Source organism: Calidris pugnax, unplaced genomic scaffold (assembly GCF_001431845.1).
Source record: "Calidris pugnax isolate Ruff unplaced genomic scaffold, ASM143184v1 scaffold14, whole genome shotgun sequence".
Lineage (NCBI taxonomy): Eukaryota > Metazoa > Chordata > Aves > Charadriiformes > Scolopacidae > Calidris > Calidris pugnax.
This window is the reverse complement of record NW_015090793.1, coordinates 1063448-1090313: the sequence shown is the minus strand read 5'-3', so window position 1 is coordinate 1090313 and position 26866 is coordinate 1063448. Positions and strand designations below refer to the sequence as shown.

At 40.3% G+C, this 26866-nt stretch overlaps 1 protein-coding gene across 1 annotated transcript in view; it reads right to left on the bottom strand.

The window, feature by feature from the left end:
- The window catches only part of SLC2A9 (solute carrier family 2 (facilitated glucose transporter), member 9), a 164515-nt gene extending 142480 nt beyond the window's left edge, over positions 1–22035 (bottom strand). Inside the window, exon 1 of the mRNA XM_014966695.1 lies at positions 21923–22035. The gene's annotated coding sequence lies outside the window, so the exon portion shown is untranslated. The remainder of the gene's footprint in view (positions 1–21922) is intronic.
- Between the last annotated feature and the right edge of the window lie 4831 nt (positions 22036–26866).

Genomic DNA, 26866 nt, shown 5'->3' with positions numbered 1-26866 from the left:
ACTGGAAAGACTGATATGCCTGCTTTGCATTTCAAAAGTTATTGGGGTCAAAGTCTGTTTGGTATTACCATTTTCAACAGTTCTTGGTGTCAGATCCCCAAGCACATCACTCATCCTGGGCTCAGGGTCAGCTTAGCAGATGGGTACAAACACCCAGCCATGAGGAGAGTGTCTTTGAACATCAGGGACTCCTCTCCACCTTCACTCAGGAGGCTACAGTGTCTTGGGTTGAGAGACACAGGACTTTTCTTCTAATACTGGGGAAAAATGCACTTTTAGAAGACTATAGTGTGTGTATTTGTGAAAATATGTACTTTATAGCTAACAAGGCTCTGTGGGATTCAAGGTTAGCTTTTTTGAGCTTTGCTAAGTGCAGGGACAAGAAGGAGCAAGGCCTGGGCATTTGACCCAGGCTGGCCAACAGGATTATTTCATATCACAAACGTCACATTCAATATAAATTGGAGAAGTTTGTTGCATAGGTCTCTCTCCCTTGATGGTGGCAGCCCAGACAACTCCTTGCCCCAGTGCCGGACCCCTGAGGCCTTCCCTTCCTCCTGAAGCCTTTGCGCTCACAGTGTCCGCCATTTGCTGTCCACTGCTGGGGGTGCACAGCTTCCTACTGATATAACTGGCTGCGTATAATTCTTGTATATCTTATATCAGTATCGGGTTTAATATTGGTTCTTTAGTATTATTATTCCTCTCTCCCATGAAAGGGAGGCTTTAACCTATCCTAAACTCAAGTAATCCCAGAATGGTTTGGTTTTCGGCTAGTTCAAAACATACATATAAAGAGAAACACAGGAAAAAACGGGAGGCCCGTGGTGCAGCCTCACAGTAAGTGCATTAGCACTCCAGGTACCAAAGGCAGATTCACATGTTCAGGACACCGAGCCTGTACCTGCAAGTATTCATACAGGTTCCAAACAGTTATTTTCTGCCTCTGGTCCCCAGATAGCAAACGAATGTGTTGACAGAAGATTTGGGGAATTCACTCACCATTTTTTTCTTCACCGGCTTATTTTCTTTCATCTCACCGTTGCTTTGCTGTTTGTTCTCCATTCCGTTACCTTGTTAGGTAATAGCTGAAGAGGAAAAGAGGGTAAGGGTTTTTTTTCTAGTCAAATCATAAATCTGAAGTCTAGCTGCTCTTTTCAAAAGTCAGATCCTCATTCAGGTAGGCGTAGCAGCACCAAACTGAATCCGGTTAAAAGCAACTAAAACATAGATGTTAACTGTGTTTAGGTAGTCTAGTCAGAGGGCAATGTGCTCTTTGGAGCAGGCATAGTAGTTCCTAGCACATCTAAAGAATGAAGGGGAAAAAAACTATGGTATTAGGTCCTTCCGTGGATGCACTATTTCTCTAAGAATAGGAGCGTCAGACCCACTGCAACTAAAAAAGGGGTTTAGATAGTCAGGCGGGACTACGTTACGATGGTTGGGTTGCAGCCAAGACATTTGGATTAATTGCTGGTGTGATTCTAATGATTATTTGACCTTGTATTAGCTGGGGCATTGCCCCAGTGCATTTGCAACAGAAGACTCAATTTATTTACTGCTCTGTCAAGAAAATTCTTGCCTGAACACCACCATGTGTGCTTTAATAATGTTAAAGGACATTTTAATGATCATTTATTAAGAAACTAAACTGATTTCTAGGCTTTCAGAGAGGATGGATTATCTGTTATTTACACTGTGATTCATTGCATGATCTTGGGCAGCCCCTCAGTCTGTTCAGTTCATTCGGAATATGGATTACTGGGTTCTTCTATCTCAACATCTCGACATGATCACATTTCAAGATCTCTGCTTACTAGGTCATTATGGTAACAATAGATCCGATCTTGAACACAAGTTGTCTTGTAGACAAGAATCTACAAGACAGCGAGCTGTGATACATGGGGAGTAACAGTCAGTTTAGTGAAACAGCATGTTGGAGTGGAAATTGTCACACATATAAGAGGTTTTCTCAGACGAAATTCTGTCTGATATGAGTACTGCCATTGGCAGTGTTGGGGCCATTATATCAGATGGTTCCAAGAAATCAGGGTGACCTTTTAAGTAAGAGAAGCTAGAGAGATGACAGCATCTATAATCACTAAAGCCAGAAAAATTACCTTCTTCCCTCTCTGCCTCCCAGTGCAGTCAAGACTAAAAACCTGAAAATCCTTTCCCTCTGCTGCAAAGGGCCTTATTCAATGCCTTTTAAATTACTCTTCAAATAGAGCTTTCAAGGCAAATTTATTTCACTTTATAGGAGAGATGCTTAGTCTCATCATCAAAGAGTTCACCTGTCCCATGCCACATTTAACAAGCATACCAAAAATAATGTCAGACTTGCTCACTACAGCAACCACATGCTATATAGTATGTCACATGTAGATAATGTAGATAATTAAATTAATAAAGAATCTGACAGAGCACAAACAAAGCATCATCAAACTGGAATTTAAGAGCTTACAAGACAAAGAGTATGTGGGGCATAGCACTGAAAGAGAAACAGGGCATGTTCAGTTGAATGCAATCTGCTAAGCATCTAAGGAGACATATCTCAACCTCACAGCTGAGCCACTAGCACGGATAACTTATGTCTGCCTTCACTGCATTTTTTTTTTGCATACGTTTGAATTCTCCTCTTGTTCTTTGAGCAATCTTTAAAACACTTTGCAGATATTTCTGTTGTGTCTGGAAAGTTTAATTCCTAAGAGTGCATCACCTGCAGAAGTGTTCAGATTGAACTGCCCCTCCAGTATTTTGGGTAACCCTAGTTTCACAACTTTTTAAACACATCCACTTGACTCTAGAAAAAGGAATGTTACCATACCAGTACAGATATCCAAAGTGATGCAAAAAAATAAGAAACACGCATGGATTTGTCAGTGTTACTTTTTCAGTCTTGTTGACTTGTGCGCGGGGAAGAGAGTCATGATTACATCGAGCAGAAACCTGATCTTCAGATTGCAGTGTTTGACAAAATCTAAAGAAGCAACATTCCACTTAGGGGAATAAAAGTCTGAGATTTGCACTGCTGCTGGCCATTAGCTGAAAAATTTTAACAAATAGGGCAGAAGAGTGTATTCCTTCCCCCTGAAGTTCATATTGCTAGTGCCAGGGAAATTGCTTAAGTTGTGGATCCAGAAATATTTATTCGTTATTCATTCTTTATTGTGGAAGATTAGATCTGTCTGCTTCCTGGCTTGTACTGTTAGTCAGGAGGTGAACCATGAGTCAGGAAATGCTCCCTTATGTCAGGCCAGGGGACACCTTCCATTCCAGCATTACAAACAGAGCCACAGTTTTCCTACCTACTTATCCAGCAGTTTATTTAGCAATGTACAGGCTGAGTTCATTACTAAGACATGCAATCCAACTGACTCCTACAGCTGGAGCCTTGGCTTGGCCTTGTTAGCCTTGGCATGGATGGCTCAGCAGTTCACAAAGCAGGAGCGTTATGACTGGGCACAGCAGACTGACTCGAGAGAGGTCTGAATAAACCTACTGAAGTCTAGGTTTGGTTTCAAACTTCTATTGAGCATTCAGCATTCGTTAACTGACCGCAAATCAGGAAAAACAAAAGCTACCGGAAAGCTGTCATGTTCACAAAAAGCAAATGGGCAAAGGGAGCAGTGTCAGATGAACTCAGATTCTAAATAGCCATATTCGTTATGTGAGATGACAAAGTCACCAAGGGGTTGGCCACCTCAGAAAAGCTGAGTTATAAGTCACAATTATTAAGAAAAAAACCCCAAACTAAGAAGAGTATAAGACCTGGAACAGATTGATTATTGTTGTTGTCCAGCCTGAGTACAAAACACTCTTTGGGCCAGTACCCAGTGAGAGCCCATTTGCCACCTTAGGTGCCCTAGACTTACATAAAGCCACTGGTCACTCCACCCAAGGCACAACACAAGCACGCTTGAGGCAGTTTATCTGTGATAGAAAAGATTCTGCTGACACAAATTCCTTGTGATGGGCGTACACGGCTTCCATGCCTGTCTCCCAAGTGCAGAATATATTACCACTAATAAAAGATTATGTCTGTGTCAACATTGCACTGCTACGCACAGGGAAAATGTGGAAGTCAGAAGAGCAGCTTTCAGCTGACAAAATTCACTCATAATTATCAACCAGCACAGCCTCTCAGGGATGGAAAGGGACTGCTTTGCACTCCTTGGAGTAAACCTCTTTCAGGTATAGCACAGAATAGTTTGGTTTCTTCTAAAAATGGGGAAAAGAAGCAGTAAGATAGACAATGCTGCCATAGGGTGTGAATCCCAAAGCTTTGGAAAACACAGTGGAAAAATAAGCCAAATGGACTCAGTCCTATTGGGCCATGGTAGACTGACATCTAATAATTTTTGCCTTTGGGAAGGCAAAATTGTCCAACTTGAGAATTTAGACTCCCTATGCGTTGTATTGGCAATAAGTAAGTGAAGATGGAGGAGAAAAGTTTTGAATCTCACTCCTATCCTGTAGTTTATGTGCTTTAGAGCTACTGCTGCTGCCATTTTCCACTCAGCTCACAGCCGAAATTTTCTGTGGCTGACCACTTGTGCCTTTCGGTAAAGGAGCCATCCTTGCAAGGCAACAAGCTTAAGTTGAGGACTTCCCTGTGCTTCCAGCTAGATGCTTCTGTCACTAGTCTACAATAGTACAATACAAAGTACAATACTTTAATGAACGTGCTACTCTCCCTGGTTCTGTAAATCACACATGAACCCTCACACAAAAGAAATCCACCATTGATTGATGAAAAGATTATTAACTAGAGCACCCAATGTGAAGAACAAATTTCAAGTTTCTGTGTCCCTCAAATCAGGAATGATTTATGTATTACATCCTGATAAGTGACATGACTATCTGGTTAAAATGGGGGACCTAGAACTCCATGAAGAACTAAGGGATTATTTTCTTCTCAAGTATTTTTGTTAAGCTAGATCTATTCTAGTGCAAGTGAGACTGCACAAATCAATGCTTCTTATATTGCTTATGAAAAATGTCAAACATTGGCAATATTAAAATACCATTGCTGGAGACAGGCGTGTCATGACTTTGATTTGGCACAGAGCATTCCTATGGTACTGAACCATTTAGCAAGAGTTAATCTCAAATACTGTAGACACCCCAGCTTCCAGAAACACCTATTCTCTTAAGTAATCAGTTGACAGTGTTAAAAAATGTGTATGTCTCATTTTATCTGTATCTGTAGTATCAGTCCTAAAGTGTCTTTCCAAGATGATGAATTACTGTGTCTGGATTTCATACAAGTCACAGTCTGACCTCTTATACCCAAAAGGAGAAAGATTGAATTTCTATTTCAAAATGAAGTGTTTTTGTTGTTGTTTTTTTTTTGTTTTTTTTTTTAAATATAAATTAGGGGAAAAAATTAAAGCTATTTTCCATAGAAATCTATTAACCAGGAGAGGAAGACAGATATTTCAGAGTTAATGACTGCTTATATAGAAGCTGAGTACTTGACTAGCACAGGAAATTATCTGTTTACAAATTTCACAAAATTGGTTTATACCACGATAAATCTATTCCTCCCTCCCCGAGTCAAATCCTTGAGAAGACTGACAAATTTGAGAAGTTGCTCCAAAATATCAAGTCCAACTTCTAGGTGCTACTCACCGCTTGTCCAAAGTATTCTTCACTTCCAGTGATTTCTAAGTTCAGTGCAGTTCAGGATTGCTACAGCAGCCCTCTTCTCTGAAATAGAGACAGTTAAATCATTGAATTAAATTCAGAGCCAGCTTTAACTCTTTTATACCTTTTCTGGAGTAATAAATAATTAACAGTAAAAACAATGAATAGTATGACGCTTCAGCTGGAATTCATGCAATAAGTCTTTTCTACCCAATAGAAAACAAACTGCCTTGTATAGCTGCAATACCATACAAGAGGTCTTTGTTTCCGTTGCCACATAACGTGAAAAAACTTTGCTTCCCACATTTGAACCAATAGACATTTGAAATGCAAATGCCTAAGGCTAGGACTTGCATTCATATACTCTTACTGCATTACAAGAGACCAGGTGGAGGAACACCCACAGAATTCCATGTGCTGTAAATGGCTTTTAGCAGTGATGTGTTGGGTCACTACTGCGTGTGAGACAGCGTGTGGTGCTTGTCGGGAGTCACCCCTCTGCAAGGCTTTGAAAGGCTGGGACAAGACACACTGTACAGTAACAAGAACCACAATTAGTTCATAAAATGATTTACCTTGTCTGCCATTCTGGCTTTGTGCCGTAGAGATGAACTCCATACCAGTGTTAGTTTAAATACTAAACAAAACACGGGTTGGAACAAGGGTGCAGCAGTTCTGACCTTTGTTATCAAAACCTTTTGTTCTGGCTTTTGCTATCAGTTCCTTACATCCCAAAGCTAAGCAGAGATAAGAACACTCTTTGGTGTGAAAAGGTGCTGTCTGTTTTGGCTTTTCCCTGCTGGTAAGAGTATTGCCTTCTCTGAAAATCCAACATCTGTTAAATTAGGCTCATCAGCATTTCCTCAAGGACCTTAATAGCTAATTTAATTGGTTTATCTCTAAGATAGCAGATGCTAAGCTATCCAAGATGTGTTAGGAAGAGGGGCGGCTGTACAGATATGAGTTTGCTGAAACTGTAAATTCTGGCTGGGGTTTGAGGTACCCTTGTTCTTTTAGGGAAGGCAGTATTATTGAGCACATGGTCCTTGGTTTGTATTTCAAGTTATGATTGTTCTGGCAGCTCCTACGGGTCACTTTTGGCCCTGCTACCATCAAATTTACTTCAGCTAAAAATAGGCATCTTTCTACAGTTACAAGATGCTCATCAAAGAAAACATCACTTGGGAGGGGGTGGGAAGGAAGTTCTCCATAAGATCCACTAGCATATTTTATCTAAAACTGTCTTAAACTCAGCACCTAATATCTTATAATTAACAGGAAAAAAAAAAAAGACCTCTACTTTTGCCCACCATAACACAGATGTTACATTGGGTATAAGGAAACAGGGGATTCTCTCCTCACTCTCTGGAGTGACCAGTGAGGTTCAAACATATCTCGCATGTCTGATGCAAGTGACAGATGATACCTTCCAGACCTTCCATTTAATTTACATTTTACATAATCTACATTTTAACTAAAGTCCTCACAACTTTTCAACTAATGCAAAGTGATTAGTTTTGTGACATCTAGAAGCAAGATACGCTACTTCTTAGTAGCAGCCTTCATTTGTGGAAAGGATTTGTTGCTCAGCATGTCCCATGATTAGCACAAGGACAGGAAAATAAGCAAGACAAGGCTATAAAGCTGGCACTGCTGCATTATAAATCCAGTTGTATGCAGTTATGTAAGCTTTGGGAAGACATTCCAGTTCAAAACTCATAAATTCAATGATTACTGAAGAGCAGCCCACTCTGTGCTAGAGCTAATCCTTTCAGACTAAACAAAGCTACCCCTTTGATCCAAGTTTTCGATTCAAGTCTATAAACTTGGCCTTTATTAACCTGAGCAAGAATACAAAGAAACCATCTCAAGGGCAATTTATACAGTCACGACCAAGAAAGAGGACAAACAAGAATCGCTTTGTCAGATACTACACAAGAAAGCAGCAAACGCTTTTTAATTGAAATTTAAATACAACAGAAAAAAACAGAGCATCTTTACAAGCAAACCGAAGTTGAAATGTCACCAACTGAATATTCAGACAGAAGTCTGAGAAATTTTAATTTCAGGTTCAAGATTAATTTTTTTTGTATCGTTAGGAAATTAGAAACAGAAATTCTGGAGTACATGAGGTAGTTACAGACCCTGTATACACTCTGGTTATTTATATGTGAGAATGCTCATTCACTCATAAGAGGTTTAGCTGATTTCTGTGCAGGTCCCTTTGGAAATTCAGTCTCAGATTGGTAGGCCAAAATAACGCTTAGATTTCAGTTCTATAAAAATGCCCTGATATGGCAAAGCAGTAGTATACAGTTTAGTTTTAAACCTAATTCCATAGCAGAACTAAGTGTGTATATAAATACTTAGCTAGTGGAAGTGAGAACATCCAGCTTCTTACTAAGTCAACCCCCCAGAACTGGAATTTAGTGTCTTTCATGGCTGCACGTCCATTATGGAAATTAATCATGTTCCTGCATTTCTGAAAAGTTTTGAGAGAAAAGCCAGGACATTGACCATATTTAGTCAGTAGTCTTTTCAGCTTAAAAACGTCAAAGTTCCCAGTACATAGGCATCAGTACAAGAAGATGTAACAGATCAGGGGGAAAGACAGAACAAAAATATTGAATATTTGAAAATAGTTTTCACTGATTATTGCATAACAGGGCCTTAGATCAGCTACAGCAGAGTATTTCCCAGTTCTTTGGAAGTAGTTAATTATTACCCTTTGTTGTGTTTGCCATTAGTGTTGTTTTAACCATTTTCTCTCATTTACACATTCAAGTCTGGTATGTCATCATTTAGGAAAAATCTTACGAGCCATGAGTTTAATGTTATCATTATGTTAGGGTTATTTCCAACATTACTTTCCATGTAGATTAAAGCTAGTTAAATCTTTGCCAAGTTATTTTCAGTGAAGTCAGCCTAGCATCCACCTGCCATTTAGTAAATGTTGAATTAAATATTGACAAGTAAAAGCTTTTATGTTGTAAGGTCATGCCCCGAGTTAAGACCAGAGCGGCTCCTGGGTACAGGTTCTTTCCAGGTGGAGAGGCAACATGCTCAAAGTAATTCTTGTTGTAAAGAAGGGTTATACCCCACAATGAAGCCCTTCTAGTGTGAGAATTTTGGGCTCAATCCCAAAGGCAGCAGAGTACCCACCATCTAAGGGGTTTCTGGTTGAACATCAGAGAACACTTTCAAAATTCCCAAGATTAATATGTTTGAGCAGCTTCTGTTTTCTTTATTAATACTGTAAGCAAGAAAACTTGTTGCCAGGCTACTAAGATCTTGAGCCTTCCTCCTCTCTTTGTGTAGTAGCCAAACCTAATTCCAGCAGGTGGATGTACCCTGACAGATTAATTCTTTACACATCTTTTCCTAAAATCTCATTATAGATGTCAAGATCAGGCAGGCAATTTCAACAGAAACAGTTTTTCCAATTAGCAGTCTTAGTACACTTCGGAATTGTTTACTACTCATCTTGAAATCTTCAGAGGAGAAGCGGTGACCTTTTTGGAAGATCACTTAAACTGCTAAGACATCAAGTTCTAACACAAAGCCCCTCCAGGTGAAGCTCCATGTTCTGTATCATCCTCAATAATATAATGACTCCTTCTAGCCTCAGATCTCACTCTTGACCTCTGTGGAAGGGGAAAATGAAACAAATTGCCTTTGCATGCATTGCACTCTCAGCCAGTCTCTAGCTTTCTCAAAACTTGAGTTGCAGGGCTCAAGCTCCAGCCCCTTGGGAACAACGAGCACTGCTCGAGCCCAGAGTCCGTGCATTCCTCACAATGCCAAATGTGCCTAAAAAGGAGGCAGAGCAAGCCCAGAGTAGAAATATACACTCATGTTGCTTTCTTGTGAAAGCTGGTCCTGGAAATCGAGCTAGGAAAACAAACTTTGCACTATCCAACCTGCCCAGTTATTTTAAATAACCCCAACCCCAGCTTCACTTCAAGCTGCCAGAGCCTTTTAGCTTGTCTAGCTGTAGTTTTTAGGTCTGATCTCATTTGTCTTCATCTAGAGACTAAAAATAATGCAAAGATATTTGTGTAACAAATTATTCTCTCCGCAGATTCATGAAACCTGGCAAGAAGCAACTCACCATTTATTATCTTCTCCTGAAGGCTAAGAAATATTACCAAAGTATTCCCCTCTAAAAGCAGGGAAAGATAATGTAATATAAGATTTGGCTTTAAAGTGTCAGTACCTTAACTTGCATAATTAAAGCTTCATATGTAAATATGCCAAATTCTGCATGTTGTGGACATAAGTGTTTTTCTCCTGCTCTGAGGAGCTGGAGAATGAAAGGAAAAAATTAGTGAGATAGATCCTCCTGCCTCTCCCAAACTTTGGTTTCCAGGGGCGTTTAAATGTCTGTTGTTGTAGCTTTCAAAACATCAACAAAAAAGAGGTTTCATCACACTCAGTAGGTTTCAAATACTTCAATGTAAAGATGCAAAACTCCCTTACTTTTTCAAGGGTTATGAAATACTGGAAAGACTGATATGCCTGCTTTGCATTTCAAAAGTTATTGGGGTCAAAGTCTGTTTGGTATTACCATTTTCAACAGTTCTTGGTGTCAGATCCCCAAGCACATCACTCATCCTGGGCTCAGGGTCAGCTTAGCAGATGGGTACAAACACCCAGCCATGAGGAGAGTGTCTTTGAACATCAGGGACTCCTCTCCACCTTCACTCAGGAGGCTACAGTGTCTTGGGTTGAGAGACACAGGACTTTTCTTCTAATACTGGGGAAAAATGCACTTTTAGAAGACTATAGTGTGTGTATTTGTGAAAATATGTACTTTATAGCTAACAAGGCTCTGTGGGATTCAAGGTTAGCGTTTTCGAGCTTTGCTAAGTGCAGGGACAAGAAGGAGCAAGGCCTGGGCATTTGACCCAGGCTGGCCAACAGGATTATTTCATATCACAAACGTCACATTCAATATAAATTGGAGAAGTTTGTTGCATAGGTCTCTCTCCCTTGATGGTGGCAGCCCAGACAACTCCTTGCCCCGGTGCCAGACCCCTGAGGCCTTCCCTTCCTCCTGAAGCCTTTGCGCTCACAGTGTCCGCCATTTGCTGTCCACTGCTGGGGGTGCACAGCTTCCTACTGATATAACTGGCTGCGTATAATTCTTGTATATCTTATATCAGTATCGGGTTTAATATTGGTTCTTTAGTATTATTATTCCTTTTTTAGTCTTAGTCTATTAAATCTATTTATATTTCAACCCTTGTGTTTCTTTGTGTTCCCCGATTCCCCCTTCTGGGTGGGGAGGGGTCATCGGGTGATAGAATAATTGTCTGAACAACAATAGATTGTTATGGGTTTTCTCAATCCATAACACACAGTAACAGGACATTCTTGACTGTTGTCCTTGGTCCAGATTAAGTTGATCCAGACCTTTACCCTGACCAACAGCCCTGACTTTGAGGCTCAGACGCAGACCTGCTGCATCACTGTGGACTTGCCTGTTGACCACAGGGCTGTGCCTGACCCTGGGTGCTGGGCTCACAGGCCTGACGCTGACTTGCTGACTTTAGCTCTCATCTGAACCCCACACTTGACTCGAGTTTTCTGCAGATGGAAGGGTTTTGCCTGAACCAGATGCCTGGCAATCAAACAAAGAAATAGTCAACAATGAAATAGCATCTAACATACATAAAAGTATACGGAGGAAGAGATTATTGGGGGTAATGGGTAGCAACATGGATTCACTGAGAGGAAATCCTGCTTGAGCAATCTGATAGCCTACTACGATGGTAGGAGACCAATGGACTTTATCTACCTTGACTTCAGCAAGGCTTTTGACACTGTCTCCCATGACATCCTCACAGGAATTGTGTGTTAGAGAGTGGACAATGAAGTGGATTGAGCACTGGCTGAGTGGCAGAGCTCAGAGCATTGTGGTCAGCCGTGCGTGATTGGAGTTGGACACCTGTAGTCAGTGGTGTTCCCCAGGGGTCTGTACTGGGACCAGTCTTATTCAACACAGTGGCAGAGCTCAGAGCATTGTGGTCAGCCATGCCTGATTGGAGTTGGAGGCCTGTAGCCGGTGGTGTTTCCCCAGGGGTCTGTACTGGGACCAGTCTTATTCAACACAGGTGACAGGACAAGGGGCAATGGACACAAGCTGGAACACAGGAAATTCCATCTGAACATGAGGAAAAACTTCTTTAGTTTGAGGGTTACAGAGCACTGGAAGAGGCTGCCCAGAGGGGTTGTGGAATCTCCTTCTCTGGAGATACTCAAAACCCACCTGGATGCATTCCTGTGCAACCTGCTGTAGGTGAACTTGCTTTGGCAGAGGAGTTGGACTAGATGATCTTTAGATGTCTCTTCCAACCCCTACTATTCTGTGGTTCTGTAAAAGGCACTGCTGCACAGTAAATTCAGGTGCCACATGGAGCTGCAGACCAATAGAAAAAGAACAAAGGACTCAAAGTGCAGATGACTTGTCATAACCCACCCCCCCACCAGCGTGAAACCATCAACCTTTGGGCATTGAGGACCTGGCGATGGGTGCATGTAACACCAGGGAGAGGAGGAGCAGCAACTGAGGAGTATGTGTACAGCACTACTGGCTGCATTGTTATTCTCTCTGCCTCCGTAAAAAATAGATCTGGACTAATAACAAGACTCTTCAAATTCCAATTACAGTAACAAACTCACTGTAGACAGTAAATTCTTAGTGGATCTAAAGTGTGTTTCCTCTCTGCCTATAAACAATACCTTGAGCGTAATAGTGTTTCCATTCCATGTTTTTCTGCTCTGAAAACCAAAGTCATTTGAACTACTATCTCTAGAACAGGAGGAAGACTGACACTACAGAAGTTTAATATAGTGTCTTTATTTGTCAAAAGTAGAACTCTCTTGGCTGGTTAGCACTAGAAACAGCAAAAAAGAATTCTCCAGGAAAAGAGATAGTCAGTCATAGTCAAATTGTAAAACAATTTTTCTGCACTAAACTTAATTATCAGTTTTCGCTCAAGACAGTAATGATTCTTAACCAGCTAATTATTTAGATGGTCTACTAATTTATAGCAATGATTATGTAGGCAGAACAGTATATTCCAGGAAGATATCAGAAATTAAATTAATTTCTCTGACTCCAAGTGAATAAGGTATCTTTGTTTATGGAATAAAGGGGCATTGACAGATATCCATTATTTTGGATCCAAACTCAAGAATAGCTTGACACAGGTGAACTTACATTGCTCCTCTTCACACGAGATTTACTATGTTTAAATCCCATTTCTACAAGGAGCTGAGCATGTCTCTTGCAATGGGGCTTTTCTGAGGAAAAGCAGGAGCAGGAATAACTGCTCACTGGTAAAATTCCTCAACTTCATATTATGAAAGAGCCCCATAAAACTTGTTTCTTGTTATCTTCCTGCAGTGTTGGTTGCAATGTAATGGATAGAACAGAACTTTGTAATTAAGGGCAGGGGGGAAGAGTGGCCTACTCAAGAACCATTACAGTATTTCCCACTGCACTGTTGCAGGCACTGATTAACGATGCTGAAGAACGCACCCTGAGCCTTCAGAGAAGATTCCTAAACCCCACAGGAATGTATCATTGATCTGGTGAATGGCTTTTAGCAAGAGAGCTCTTCCAGTGAGAAGATGCCTACCCTGTAACAACAAGCTTCCAGACAGATACTCGCACAGGTTCTCAGGTAACACAGAAGTACCAAATTATAGACCTGCATAACATCCTATGATAGCCCAGTATCCTCTGTTTGGGTTGCTACTGACAGCTACCATTTAAGGTTGCTTTCCACCTTTTCCACTTCACTCGTGAACAGGCATTTCCCATTGTAGCAACATTTTGGTCTGTTGAGTCTTAAGTACTGGCTTTTAAGTTCAGTTGGAGTTGACCTCTGCCAACTTTTGCTGATTTTGCAAGTTGAGCAAGCTACTGAAATTTTATAGTGTAAGCTAGTATATGAAAGAAAACACTAATATGATATAAGTCAAGTCATTAACATTGTCACTAGATTATCAGAAGAACCTAGGACATTTCATGAGACTCAAATTTTATTGCTAGTTATATCAACAGGAGGATGTGATAGTAACTGAATTATATCTGCATGTATGACTCATGCCATCTATTTCAAAAAATCCTGGAACAGCACTATGTTACTGCATTCCACTCTGCTGTTGGTTCAAGGGGCATTATTTCCATGTCAAGACTTATGTCGTTAATTAATAAATCATTAACCTGAGAACTGAAATAGGAGTCTATAGATAGTAACACTAAGCCATAGGGAAGAATTTACTCCCCAAGTAAATGCTGAAATAATTTGTGATTGCATAGCAGAGTTTTGGGCATAGATCCTCTCTCCTCCCATTTATGGTTGTAGTGTAAATCAAGGTTGTAATTACTTTGTATAACCACCCTGCAAAAGGTAATTCACTATTCCAGATCAGTACAAGACGCTTGTGTGCTTAGATAGTGTGTTCTTGCAAGTTATGCAAGCGCTAAAACGCCATGCTAAGTGGTAATACTGCTGAATTTCGCTACTTTTGCGTAAAATTGATTCCATCAGTTGTTAGAGTAGTGCACAATACCACCGTTATCTGGGGATCATATTGCTCAACCTATCGTTATTTTGAAAAGGAGGGCAGATGTGAGGAGAACGTTTGCGTAACAGCGTACAGGGGACAGTCAAGTCTAAAGCTGATTGCAGAGAATTGTAGAAAGTCACTATGCTTTTTAAGTGTCAGATAAAACTTGTTTTTCATACATACATGTTAATGAATTTAGAAAAAACCCTTAATACAAATACAGGAATGGACTCACAGGTAGCTATTTTACTTTGGGAATATCTTGAAACCATTGTGGATAGCCCTAGGAAGCTATTAGTTCAGTTTTGAGGCAGACAAAACAAGCAAAGCACCAAAATAAATTGAAAAAGAGAGTTCTTATGCTGCTACTGATTCCAACTGCAGCCCGCAATGCTGCTGTTAAAGACCTTCCCTCTCACAGAAGTGTTGGGGAGCTAAAAAAAAAAAAAAAAAAAAAAAAAAAAAGGAGGCAGAGAAGGACAGAAATGATGAATGCTGCTACTGTGTGAGATTAAGTGTATCAAGAACTTTTTAGCAGAGGAAGGAGACGTGGCCTTTCTCTTGAATTATCCATACCTTGCAAAGGTGTTGCAAGGAAAGGACAACTACACAGTCTCACTGTAATAAAACTAGCCATCGCTCTATTTGGTCCAGCCCTGTAGTCATATCTTATAATGGCTGGTAGCGGATATTCAAGGATGCAATGGGAAAAAAAAATCAAGTATAGGAAAAGACTTCCCCAGTTCACTTATTGGTTTCTCAGGAACTTCCTAACTTACAGTATGTATTGGATCCACTTTCCATCCTCTTGTTACTCTTCCAATTTATTTATATTTGTTGTTCCAACAACCTATGGCAATGAGTTCCACAGGATCAATGCATGACATCATCAATTTTAACTTCATTTCTGATGACTGCACTGGAAGCTCCCTAATTCTTGTGAGACTTATTGCCCACATACCATCCTGAGCTAAATTGTTCTGGTTTATATGCACATTTGTGCATCAACTGTTTGGTCCTCTGGGCGCACTCCTGTTGTGCCACATAAAGCAATTATGCCTTACAGGCTGTATCTAAATTAGTCATTAAAACAGTTGTTATTTTCTTAAACTTTACAAGATAGTTAACATGCTCCAAGATTTCTCTGCCTCACAAGCTGGAACACATCTTGGTTTACCGCAATACAAACAAAAACACCACTGTGGTTGCACCATAATCTTCCCAGTGTGCCCAAGGAATCTCATCTCATGGTGCAAACAGGCAGCCTCAGCTTTAGGTTTCTCCCTCACTAGTAGTTGTTTGATAATTTTATTTTAAAGAGGATTTGTTCCGAATAGAAAATGTCTGTTTTGGTAGAGATTCTCCACTTGTGAGTGGAGTGCTGCCAGGAACTGGAGCAAGAGATCGCTCAGGGCAGAGGCAAAAAAATCGAGCTGGAGCTAGACACTCCAGGTCAGAAAGAAGCAGGGCACCAGAGCCATCACTACTTGCTGGGCAGCCAGTAAAGGGGAGTTCACAAAACAGAGCACTGCAGCCTACAGAAGCAGCATGTTGCTAGTACAGACCTAAAATTTAAATACCCTCTCTTAGAGCAAGAGGCTGAGCACGGGAAGGGATAAGCAGGGAAGTCAATCACATCCTGAGGAAGACTGAATTTCTGTCAGACTATTCTCAGTTATTAGTTTGCCTTTGGGGCAGTATTTAATTCATTTCTATTTTCCTCGCCTTTTCTCCATCCTCTCAAGCTTCCTGCAATAAAGTTCCTCGTTCAGTTGTTTACTTCCATTTCAGAATGGGTTTAATTAAAGTTCTCCCCCCTTCACTCCCATCTTATTTGATAATTGTTTATGCTCCTTCTGCTTCAGTTATGATACAGCAGATCTTCAGTGGCTCTGAGGGAGAGGGATGTGATGGCTCTTGTCTATCTATTCCTAAAACCTGAAACAGGAAATGTTGTAATTATGTAAAAAATATATAGATTCTTTTACTTGCCTGTTATTTGTCGCCCATCAGAGTGTTAATATCACAAGTGTCTGTCATGCCTGCTCCCTCTTCCTCCCCAGCCCATCCCTGCTCCAAGAGGGCTTTATGCACATTAGGCTTTCAGAAAGGTTTTTGTTCACTGACACTGCACACAAAGGTTTGTGTGCATCAGATGTTCAGGGTGTGCCCCTGAGCTCCACAAATTGCTGTAATCCCATTACTCTCAAGTCTTACTGGAGGGGGCACAGGGAAAATAGGCCTATTGGCAAACTCAGTAACCATTTTTCTTCTTTTTTTTTTTTTAATAGAATAGAGTAGATTGTCAGTTAGTAAGACTAGGTTTGGCTCAGGCAGGTAACTGAAGCAGCACAAAGATATGTCTTATAGGAACTTCTGAGAGCTTTTAGGAATCTGTAATAAAATACTTGTCTTATACATATTTTCTCTTCTTCTCCACCCCACCCTACTGACAAATTCTCAACATGAAACTTCTAAATTTGATATAAAACAATAAGAGATCTGGTCAATAGATGGTTAAGTCTCAAACTGCTCATTGATCTTCCATAACATATTGTATATCAGCTGGTGAGATGAAGACAATGTATGAATCCTGTCCCTGAAAGAATCTTCTGCATGACGTTTAAGCTTCAGGCTAAACAGGATAAAAAAAACCTAACATGATGTTTTAAAGACACACTGAGAGCAACATCCACTCTGTAGTTTAATAACCAATTATCAACAAGTGCTATGATATTTAAATAGACCCAAATACTGTTTTATCAGCTGTACCAGAACAAACTGATAATCTGCAAGCAAACATAAGGCCACTGTAGTCAGTTTTTCCAGCTTTGTAGTCAAGATCTTAACAGCCATAGAAAGAAGAGCCACCAGGGAAGCCAGGGAGACATCATGAATTTGTCTGAACTGAAACTCATGATGATGCGTCAGTAGTTAGTACAGACTGTTTGCTATCCCCCCTTCCTCCCTAACAGGGAAGAGATCAATTCTCAAGCAGTTAATAACAGCTGGAAACTTGCCTGATTGTTTCATTAGACTGCAAAAGCATAACCCAGGGAAGCAGGAACACTAAAAAATGAACTTGTGTAATTATTGTTGCAAGAGGGGCATGTAGCTTCTAGCCAGCCTGTAAGAAACAGCTATGTAATGTGCCAGAATAAGCTATACAAACTTTTAATGTAGGCACTGTTACCCCTGTACAAGTTCTTACCCTCTTGAAGGAAGCAAAATGATGACATACCACATGGCCATAACCTCTCTCACTGAGTTACCTGCCATCATAACTGCATTAGGGCACATAAGCCATACAATATAGATCTCAGGCTATTTCCATGGAATACCCCTGCATATAAGCAGTTCAGTGCTGATGTCAGCTCTAGTTTGATACACTCAACAATCCTCAAGGCAGCAAGGTAGCATAAATGCTATATTCTGCAAATCTGAGAGACTTCACATCTCTTGAAATAGACATTTGGAAAATTTTGGTGATTTCCTTCATTCAGCCTCATGTGGCCATTCTTTTGTTGCTATGGTTTCCCATCCCACTCCTCACAGAATTTGGTCAAGGCATGAAATTAATTCCTGAAGTTCCTTAAGCTTCTGTCGCCATCTTGCCTTCCCTCATATTTCTGCAAGACCAAAACATGATGTTATCCAAGGCTCAGTTCTGCCCTATGGTCCCACATTCTCCTGGCTTGGTTTATCAGTTAATCGTTTTGATTAATATTTGTTTCCCTCCAGGTGCAAAGCACTACCACAGCATCCCGCTGTCTGCAGTTATCCCGGCCCCAATTTTGGTTGAAACTCCAGCTTTAACACTTTAACTCCTTTCTGTATGTCTGAGCCATTTAGACCCAATTCTATTTGGAATGCATACATAATGTGCTGTTCCTCATCTCTTTCTGGGACATTACTTTATGCTCACACTTCACCCCAAAGCCCACAAGAGCAGATACTAATGCCAAAGACTTTTGGTTTACCACACTAGACCCCATGGCATTCAGGCCTCACTAAGTCCTCTGTCCTCAATAAGCCAATTGTTCTTTAATAGGTCAATTAAAGCCTAGTATGCTTTGTGGAGTAGGATATACCAAGGCCAAGATAATCTCTCAAATTGCAAGTTAGATTGCAGCACACTTACATGCACATCTTTGCTGTGACTCATGCCTGTACACATAGTTCCACAGAAGCCACAGCCCTTTTTGGCCAAATCAAGACTTGTTTGTGTTACACAAGTCTCTGACTGACCACAGATTTTTGAGATAGCAGATTATATAGGATGTTATGCATCGGATCTATGATTCTCTGTTGTGGTGGGCTGTACATGAAAGGGAATATGGAGAGGACTCTGGATGCATTTGGACACCGACCATCCAAATCTATCCTAATTCACCGTCACCTCTAAGCTGAAGTGATCTTAACTACTGATACAAATTGCTGTTCAGTCCAGGTTGCCAAAGAAATGCTTGAAGATCACAGCAAGGGAGCTTACAAATATGAGTGGTGGAAGGGATAATGTGACAGCTTCAACTAGCTATGAAGAATGAAAACAAGACCTCACAACTTCTGATCACATGTTGCTTAACTTTTCCAAAAATCAAGGAGGGAGGAATCTGGCTGTGACTTTCTTTTAAGCTGCCCTCTTCCCTACATGTTCTTTCATGTTCACAGGGATTGCCTTGAAATACCGACAGCTTGGCAGACAAAACATTTTTTTGAACTATAGTTGCTCCTCCTCAAGGTTACTGTTAGGAGTCTTCTCATGAAATTGGTCCACTCTGTTCCTGTAGCAGTGTAGGATGATTCCAAACCCTTAGTCCAAGTGTGAGAGTTGATATCACTCTTTTCAAAGTGTTCTGGCAATACGTGTTCTGTGTTGTGATCTCACTCTTATCTGCTTCATTTGCTCAAGAGCTCCAATAAGAGTGTTTTTTAATCCTTTTGAAAAACAGCTTGCAATCCAAAAAATTTGTACTGGAGTAGTGTCCTATTATAAAACCTGAAGTTCCCTTTCAGGTGGAAATCCAGGTATCTTCCAATATTATCTATTTGTTCTTCCTTTTAAGCTTAAACTAAAAGTGTATAGTTGTTATATGACCACAAAAAACTTCTCCAATTTGTAAGCTAAGAAGCAGCAATAAAGTAATGGAACAGCAATAAACATTTCTTCCCCAAACTCTCTGGTGCAACACTAAATCCTTCTGCAATTATAGCTAGCTGATTTGACAACTCCCTAGTTAAACAAATCTGTACTATTTTCCCTTCCAGTCATTGTCTGTGATGTTTGTTCATTGAATTTCTTCCTAGTAAAAGTCTATGATGAGTCAAAAGCTTCATTGCCCCCTCAACGATAACACCAGGGTGAGGAATGAGGAACAACTTTTGGCTGCCAAGACAAAGCTATGAGAGTGCTGTGTCCTTCAGTAGGATTTTTCTGTAGTGGTGCAGGGGGGAAGAAAAAGAAAACCCCTTATGCCATTACTTGTCCATTTTCTTCTCTCATTCATGGGCCAGTTTTGCCTGATTTGAAAGACAGAAGTAGAGATAAACTCTTTTCAAGCAGTTTGGATTATAGCTGAACACCAGAAATTAGGTCATTTCTATTTCCTACCTGCCACTGTTTTTACTATGAAAGAAGACTGAAGATTAGTCTTCAGTGATTTGCTGTACATTTTTAGAACCTATAATTTGATAACATGGGACTCACTGGGAAACATACATCTGAGGTACAGAGAGATAGCCAGGTGGTTAGGGTCAGGCACTGGATGGGGAGACCACCCCATGTTTCAGCTCAAAGCTATTTCAGAGATTTTGTTTTGAATCAAAAAACAAAAAGAAAAAACCACACAAAACACCAAACCAAAAAAAACCCCCCACACAGATTACAAGAATTAAGAAGCATATTTTTTGTCCTTTTGTTTTCTCCATACAGTCACCTTCTTCCCTTGCCCTCTAACCGCTATGGCTGAGCAACACAGAAAATCCCATCCTCTGGGCTGAGGATCTAAACTCTTCCTCCATGTGAGGAGGAAAGGAAGAGATGAATGGGGTATATGAGGATGGAAAGACTAGAAACAGAGGCTTATAGAGAGAGGGCTAATACTGTCCAGCCTAGGAGCGGTCAGATCATGTTGCTTAAGGAGCAAGCAGGGCTTCATGCAGAAGCTGGCATCAGCTGGCTCTCCTGTTCCCTGCCAGCAGTACTGAGAGAGTCAGGCCAACCATTGCAAATATCAAGACTGTTGAAAACATTTGGATTTTACACACATTTTGACTCATCCTCTTGTATTACAGTTAAATACATTCACTAGGATTGTCTACCAATACAAGAGGTAAGCACTTATTGCCAAACTATGGTTCTCAGCCAGCCTAACTTCCAGCTTTGAATTCCATGACAGTGAAAATGTATTTTTTTTTAGCTCTTCCAAATAAAGTATTTGGGGGATTTAGCCGTTACGTGGCACTCCAAAACACTACAGGCAACTGATGAGAACATTTCTGAAAAAATGCATAGAAACAAATTTCAAAGGAAAGTAAGCCGGTAAGCAACCCTGTAGACTCCACCTCTGGTTTTGTCTGTTATTGCCTCCTGCCTCTGAGGACAGATGCCCCAAAAAGCACTTGCAGGAGGAATGGATTTTACAGGCCATGGGGTATTGCTCCTCTTGAAAAAAAAAAGATCTTGAAGCAAAAATTCACTCCAAATCAATTAACACCAAGGGTTATTAAAAGAAATAGGTTTGTTTTCCTAATCTGCTTACGAGACTTCAGGCAGTCTGTGGTATTTGATTGCCTTTCATACTGCGTGCCTAAGCAAAAAGTGCCCTCTGTGATTTGCTTTCTTCTATCTCAGGACTCAAAAAGATAATGGATAAAGAGATAAAAGGTCAGAACTTCAACTTAAGCCTACAGTACTTTTAAGATTTTTCTCCTGGAAAAACACTGAAATCTTTCCTCTGTAATTGCCTCGCCATAAGTAACATATGTAAAACACTATTAGGCCCCTTGACTAAGGAATGTCTTGATTTATTTTATTAAGAAGGATATGGTGCAAAGGTTTCCCAACCCTGCTTTGCTGCCTTCCGGTTAAGAAAATATCCTTCAGTTTTAAAAAGGTATTTAGACCTAAGCTAGATATCATAATATCAAGTGGAGAAATTCCCATCAACTTACACAAACCAGTCCTCTTAAATGCAAACAAGCAAGGATACAAGACAAGCAAGGATACTATCTGTTGCAAGTTCCCACATACATTGCTACACACTCTAAAGAATGACCTTACCTACCCCCTTTTTTCTTTAGAGCTCTCTACTGTAAGGTCCCTTCCAAGCTGAACCCTTCTATGATTCTATGATTATTTCTCTGTGTATTGGTTAGAATACTTATGCCAGGACCCAAGTTTACAGCTCAGCATTTGTGCCAAGGAACTGAAACGTCCCATGATTTTTAATTTTAATTTTTTTATAATGAGCATTTTCTTGTGCTTGAAGACAGAAGCAATTTGCAATAAAGCCACTTGCCAAGTTAGCATATGATTAATCTATACTTACATCAATTAAAAAAAAACATTAGAGAATTTGCTGCCTCCAAGGAACGCTGTGGTTACAGAACTGTGCCTTCAGAAGATAAAAGCTGTGGCATTACATGCACAGACTCCTCTCAATCAGAGGGTTTCCCTTAAAAAACAAACCTTTTTGAGAATCAGTAAGCAGATGAGTGGTTGCTAGGCATCCTCTGCTGTGCTGGCACTCAGGAAAAGCGATGAGAATCCTCTTCCTCTGCTCCCAGTCAGCAGGAAGGATTCGGGACAGTGTTAGGAAAGACAGCCAGCCCCTACGTTTTCAAGTTGGATTCAGTCAGTGCAGGGCTGATGGAGCTGGGGGAGGCGTGCCTGCCATCCCAATTGGCTAGAAGCTGCTAAGGTCTCACTCTGTCCCTCACGGTAACCAAGTACATCATAAAACATACCTCTCCCTTCACCAAGGGAACTTTTCCTATCTCCTGCACATTTGCTCCCCACGTTGGGTGGTAAATGCTTAGCCTTAAGTTTCTCAGGAGGTAAGAAGCTGAATGGTACATAGGGAACAAAGTCAGCTAGCAGGTGAAGAAATGCACAGCGGCCAAGATAATCTGTTGGTTTAATATTAAGCAATTAAGAATGCTAGAATAAAGACAGAACAAAGATCAGCATAATAAGTCTCTAGACAAAGCACACATTTATTTGCTTTGTTTGATTAGTCAATCTGTTTCACTGCAACAAAAGCCTTAAAGAGATGATAGCACCTATTTTAGAAGATCTTCAGGCTAAGAAGAAAGAGAACAGTTTCCTATATTAGATATTAAAACACTAACACAGAATTAGTATTCATTGAAATATCCAGTTTGTACTTGCTATTTTTTGTTTGATCTTACCTTACAGGGAGTTCTGAGGAAGACACAAGCTCAGTATTTAAAGTAGAAGAACATCTAAGAAATCCTGCATTTTATACCTTCAGTCACATGGATGCTAATAAATTAATTACATTTGAAGTTGGCTCCAGAATCTAGTTGGTTCTTTCAGTTTTGTTTTGTTTTTTTTTCAAATCAGTATCTTTCTCTGCCTGAACTTTACTGGAACTCAGCCTTGGGCTCACAACTACCACAGAGATTAGCAGCTTCCACAGACTCAGCACTATCCAGCCAAAGTGACTACACACTGCTTGAGTAGGCACCAAGAGAGAACACACTGTTGTATTTACGTTAGTGCCTCACTTAAGGATCTAAGTGTGCTTCCTCTAACATCTGCCAGATCTTCTGGATTGCATCCAGAAGACTGTAATAGCAGTGCCAGTAACACTTATGGGTGATACACCCTTTTTCCCAAAGAGCCATTATCACTGACATAAATTATTTACACAGTAGTGACTATAAGCCCCAGGATTAGCATCCTACTTCACTGTCCACTAGATTAATAGTTTCTTGGTAGAGAGCTCAAAGCACTTTGGATGAAGAGCATCAGATGAAAACAACAAACAAAAGATGAGAGAACAAGTCCCAGTTAGTCATGCGATACACTTGCATCTCATCCTGCTGGAACCTCCTGACCATCACACTAAAGGACGAGGTTTTGTTCCAAGAAGTACTGAACAGTAATGCTAGTTTTCAAGACTATCACTGAGCCATGAAGAGTTTGTGTGTCAGGACTATGCAAACGCTTCAAAAAAAAAAAAACCATATATCATGGACAGTGAGTCACAGTGTGTGCTCTCATGAGAGTTTGTCTCTCATAATCACGTCATTCTTACTGCTTTGGGGACTTACAGCTCAGAAACCTTCTGTGAGGACAATGCCAGCAACCGTTCCCTGTGGGAACAGAGGAACACCCACTGCCTGTTTGTTTTTCCCCCTAAAAACCCATGACACTTATGATTCCAGCCATGCCATTTGGTTTCAGTCCTTTCCTCAGCGTAAGGAAATTTGGTCCCATTCCTCTAGTTCCTGCACAGAACAGGCTCAGACTCTGTGACACCTGGACAGGCACTGCTCCTACCTATCCCACTGAAGTGGTACCCAGTGCACAGCAATGAAGGTGAGGTTTGAGGCTGTGGCACTCCAGGACCAAGCCAGGGTCACAGCTCTTGCCAAGAGGGCATACCAAGCGGTCCTTGGTATGAACTTCTGGAGAGTGACACAGTCCTACTTCTTTCAGCTGTTTGAGAGCAGCCTGTGACTTGGAGTGAGCCAGCCTTTGAAAGTCATTGGAGTGAAGGCAGCGTTGAAGCTGCTCCTCCAGCTACATGGACATGTAGTTGGGTCTGCTCCTAGCTGCTACACTGGGGCGTGCACTAAGTACAGCTGCTCAGAGAGCTTCTCAGCATGCTCAGAGAATATTCCTGGGGGAGACCATTTCTCTCACTTTAGCTCAAACGGAGTTTTGGGGCTACTGCAGAAGGAGCAGGTGCCGGAGAGAGTTACCTACTGTGCTTAGGGCTATCAGCTTCACGCAACTGACTTTAAAAATCAAAGTTGGTTGGGCTTTTATAAGGCCAGTTTTGAAAGTTCCAATTCCATCTGAATCCTGTGTTGAACTAAACCTAATATGCCAAATAAACCCCCATATAATCCTGTTAATCTGCAGTCACTAATTGTTCATCATTCCAGCCTGGAGCCAGATTTACAGGAGATTAGAGTGGAGAGGCTCCAAGCTGGCTTGGAGACAACCAGAACCCAAGACCTCACCTTTCACGCTGGTCTAGGGGGTTATACCACACTGTGCTGAGGAAGTGGCTGCAAATCTATTTTAGGCAGTGCACAGACCACACTAAAACACAAGTGTTCACGAGTTTTCCTGTGAGCTCAGATACATTAACAGGACAAGAAGCTGAAAACCTTGAACTGGCAGACTAAGTACCAAAGGCTGTTAACCACCCCCCATTGGTTAAGTTAAACTGAGCTTAGATAAATCCTGGAAGGACATCAGCCATAGCTCAAAAAAAAAGCACAAATATTCAACCCAATGATTAGTCTCTGATCTCAAGAGACAGAGGGCTGATGTTCATGATGCCTCCTGTACCAGAATGGCTTCTCTCTATGGAGCTGCATGAGAGCTTAATCCAGAGACTAAAACTTTGATGAAATAATAGAAGAAACCCGTTGAAATAATGGAAAAAGCCTTATGCACTTCAAAACTTGCTCATGTATATACGCAGTCCAGGCATATATCCTTATTTTCTACAGGAAAGCTTTCTTTTTATGTATCTAATCTCATGCTGAACCAGGAAAAGCCATGCTTAATCTTGGAGCACAGAGCAAGAGATACAATTTACAGAACTATATGGCTTGATTGATATAAAACTTTACATAAGCACAACACTGGGGAAAAAACCCCAAGCCTATATGTATAAAGTAATTCTACATTCATACACAGAAATAGAAATCATAGAACATAAAAACCTAAACTTGGTTTCAGTGTATATTTATGTTTTGAACAATTGAAGACCTGGCCTTGAAAATCAACTTGTTATCTTTTTAAAAAAAGCCTGTTAACTATGCACAAATACTTGCATTTGTAAAAAGTACAAGCTATACCTATTATTTCATAATGCAACACTTATGTAATAGATACTGCCGCTCCTTTCTATTAGTATATGCGTTGATTGTTGCTTTATTCTACTTCTTACAGAGATTACCTGCACCTAAAACAGTTTAGTCTTACAGGAGAACTTCCTCTTTTAACACCCCTCTCTGATCCTACTAAATGCATGCTAATGTGAGAGGTAGCATTACTAGGCTAGATTATGCTAATAAATATGCTCCATTATGCATGATGTGATGAACTAAGATTTTGTGGAATAAAAATATGCCTTTGGGATTTTATGGTAAATGCTAAGTTTCATTGAAGAATAAATTGTGGTTAATTATCTGTCTCAAAGGATGGGACTTATGGGGTTCTTACTGCTGATGCAAACAAGCACACTGTCAGTTATTCAGCAGTAATAGCAACTGGAAAGTTATCCAAAAGAGACCCTTCCTGAAAGTTGTGCAAGTTCTGTAGTCAGATCAAAGAACAAAAGCATTTCCTAGTTTTAAGGTCTGCTACAAATTAAATAAATAAATAAAAAAGTTGCTTAGCAATGTTTCTTTTTTGACCTAGAAGCCATATCCCAAGTAATTTGAACAGAATAACAGATACAAAGGTGGACATACCAGTGGAAGAAAAACCTGGAAACTGATGTGAGCTGAGATAATTGTAATAGATATGTTTGGTTTTTTTAAAAATGCATACCCCATAAATTAATCCCTTCCCTGAAATACAAGGCAGAAAATATTTATGCAGACATCTAAGTGATTACAGAAAAGCAGTATCAGTCAGCATGTAAGGAGTCTGGTCATACAAGCTTTAAACAGATCACAACATGTGCCAGCATACTGTTAAAAAGGGCACAAAATAACCACCCATTTCCCCCTCCCCACATACACTCTTCTCCTAACATACTAGCTCAATATGCCCAAATTCAACATCCCAGCTTGTAACGAACTGCATAAATATATGGGGGGAAAAAAGAGCCAATTTTGTTAGATATAACCTTCTACTTACTATAGTCTTAATTCAGGCTGAAATTAAGCACTTACTATAGTCTTAATTCAGGCTGAAATTTATTCTCTTACACATTCCTCCAACAAGTCTTCACCTTTTTCCTCCTCAGTACTGCCAACCCTCTTTTATACTACTTGTCCTAGGAGTGTTAGTCCATCGTTAATTCAGATAAACTGACTAATTAAGCAAAGCAGTTCAGCTGCATTCCCTCTGCTCAAGTGTTCCTGGAAGAGGAGGAACTCTTAACCTCACTTTGAGAGGAAGTTTGGCACCTTGTGACTGTTGGAAAAAAATGGGCCAATTTCCTTGAGCATTTTTCTATGAAGATTGCTCCTGAAAAAAAGAAATTAAATGTTAATTAAATGTTAATTATACTCAGTTTAAAGCAAAACCAACAGAAAAATTTGCTATTTATTCAGTATTTTCAGAAGTTCTCTGGTTTCAAACAAAGCAAAATTAGGCAAAAATAAACATTAAAAAAAAGGTTGATGATTTCTGTAGAAACATGATAAGCTAATCCTGAATCCTTTTGTAACACCTAAGCATTAGTCTATGGTA